Source organism: Wolffia australiana, chromosome 2, assembly GCF_029677425.1.
Source record: "Wolffia australiana isolate 7733 chromosome 2, ASM2967742v1".
Lineage (NCBI taxonomy): Eukaryota > Viridiplantae > Streptophyta > Magnoliopsida > Alismatales > Araceae > Wolffia > Wolffia australiana.
Genome location: NC_135836.1, coordinates 17,688,660 through 17,691,563, shown reverse-complemented (window position 1 = coordinate 17,691,563; position 2,904 = coordinate 17,688,660). Strand labels below are relative to the sequence as shown.

General features: G+C 45.9%; 1 pseudogene; it reads right to left on the bottom strand.

Moving 5' to 3' along the window:
- Positions 1–1,534: 1,534 nt before the first annotated feature.
- LOC144716384 (putative long-chain-alcohol O-fatty-acyltransferase 5 pseudogene) lies at positions 1,535–2,571 on the bottom strand (annotated as a pseudogene).
- Positions 2,572–2,904: the final 333 nt, after the last annotated feature.

Below are 2,904 nucleotides of genomic sequence, written 5' to 3'. Positions count from 1 at the left end.
ACGTAGCACACCCAGCCCATGTGACGCGCACACGCGCCCATGCTCTCAAGCAGCTTCTGCACACAGTGCCCCGCCTTTGAAGCCCAGCCTGTGCGTCCCGTGTGCGCACGACGCTTGGTGCCTACGCATGCACACCCTCGACAGCCTGCGTGCGCAGCATGCACAGCCTGCCCTGATCCGTCGTGTGTGTGCATCGATAAGCTCAAACACCTAATATGCATTGGCTTTAAAGATCAGGGTTGGGTGTCACCACTCATGATGTATGCGGTGTTCATGCTTAAGGGATCAACCCCCTCTTCTGAGTCCAAGTTCAAGGACGTGTCCTCACAATTAGCACGCACTCCTCTCTGTAGGGATGTCGCCTACTTTTGGGTGTTACAATGAGCCATAGGTGGTGATAATTTGTGTCTGTCTTTCTGTCCATTCAATACCTGTGTGGTATCTGATATTGTAAAACCGAGATCTGATATATGAGTGATATAGATTTAATTTCAAATATCGGATAGTAGATGTCTAACGGATCTTGAATATCCACCCAATACCCTATATCGGGAAAAATATCATAGGAGTCAGGACATTGCAGATCCTGGAAGTGGATATTGGATACCAGAATTGGGTATTAGGATGTCTGATATTAAATATGCTAAATAAATCTGTATCCAGATATCAATGTCCAATAATCTGACTAGGCTTGGAGATTACGGATGCAAGCCCATTTTGGGCTAGGCTAGGCTAATAAATATCAGATATCATTTTTTTCAACCTTTTGAGCTTAACTTGAATATTGATTAAATTCATTAACAATGGTTCATTATAATTCCTACAGCTTAATAATGTATTTATATGTTTCATAATAAAATGATAAGCTATATCAAATATATTTCGATTTATATGTTCGACGTTAAAAAAATGGCATTCCACACCAATATCTGATATTGTCATCCAGCGCCTCAGACAGACAGATGATGATATCACGATGGATAATGATATTGGATATCTGAACTGTAGCAACCGATATCCGGAAAGATGGATGCCAGATGTCCCATTTCTGATATGCAATACAGCATCTGTCCCCATAACGCCATCAATATCTGATATTGTCATCCAGCGCCTCAGACAGAGAGATGATGATATCACGATGGATAATGATATTGGATATCTGAACTGTAGCAACCGATATCCAGAAAGATGGATGCCAGATGTCCCATTTCTGATATGCAATACAGCATCTGTCCCCATAACGCCATCTGTATTGGGCTCGGGCCAGGCGAACTCTAGTAGTAAGTAGTAACAAAAGGGAGAGAGAGAGAGAGAGAGAGAGAGACAGACAGACAGACAGACAGACAGAGAGAGAGAGAGAGAGAAAGAAGAAGAGAAAAATCAATGAAAACAGCTGAGAGGAGAAGAGAGAAATCAAGAAGAAGAAAAAATGGGATGATAGAAGGGATGTGGGCTTCTAATGGGCCTCAAATGGACACACAACAATGACTCCCATGTATCGGATATCTCATCAATCTCACTCACAAGTCACAAGTCACAACACCTTCGTTTCAGCACCCCCTTTCAACAGCAAGAAGAGATCCTCCGTCTCCTTCTCGGCAACCCTCAGTATCGGTGGCATGAACAACCACCAAGAAGTCCCCAATACAAACCCAAGCGTCAACGGCACCGTTAATGCCGGTTTCAGCGGCCTCATTCCCCGCATACTCCACTGCTTCTTTGCCGATATCTCTTCCGCCGTGCAGATCCCATGGAGCATGAAGAACAACCCAACCTCTCCTGTCGACGGCTCGAGGGACATGTAAAAGAAGATAACTTCATGCATGAGTCCAGAAATGAGAAACGACGCCATCATTCCTGCCGTACTTCCCCACAAGCTTCGGACTGGATCATACACGGCGGAACGCATGATGTTTGAGCCCACTAGATTCCATCGTCTCCCCCATAAATCCTGCAGGGAAGAAGACAAGTGCGGTGCGGCAAACTGCGGTTCAAGATCTGTGCCCGGAGGTAGCATCGCTCGTGTCACGACTGCAATGCTCGCGAGGAATAGATCAAGCCCAACGTATAAGAAGAGGGAGTGGAGAGCGACGGCGACCCAGCGATGGAACTGCAGCCTTTTGGAATAGAGAGACGCAACCAAGGCCAAGAGGAGAACTTTCATCACAAATCCGGCGATAGAAAGCCTTAGAGAAATTGTGGTTTGAGGGGAGACAGGTTTTCGTCTTACGATAATGGGGAGAGAGGCTATCGCCATGAAAGCCGCCAGCGATAGACTATCTGTTGGCTGGCTGGGACAGAGGGGTCCTTTACCGATGGCAAAGAGGAGGAGCTTGAACGTGGCTAGCCAGACGAGGATGCTGGCGGAGATGACTCGGATATGGACTGTACAGAAGCAGAAGGGGAGGATGAAGAAGAGAAGAATTACGGGAAGGATCGCTAGGAGCCGCCACTTGCCTGGTCGGATGATAGAATTGAGAAAATAGCAGTAACCCAGTGCCGCCGGCACGGCGACGAGCCATACTCGGATGAAGACTCTCGTATCGTCTTCCATTCTCTCTGCGCCTTACGTCCGGCGCTTGATAACCCAGTCGAAATTTCTGGTTTCTTAGGGAGGAAATGAAAGCCCTCTAGTCGTTGACCTTGATAATGCTGTTCTTGACAAGGACGCCCATGCTGAGGCCCAATTTCCTGCCCTTCGCTAAAAATAACAAAATCCAGAAGCACAAATGAAAATGTAAAATAAAAAATAATTAATATGTCATTTTTTCTTGCTGGCATAATTTTCTAATTCTTCAAATTGAGCAATTCCAGTTTAAGTATACAGATCACCTGTTCCATGGCTTTAATTGGTGCTGGAGATCCTACTAGAGACCCAGAACTACCCACATTCGTTGCAAGGTG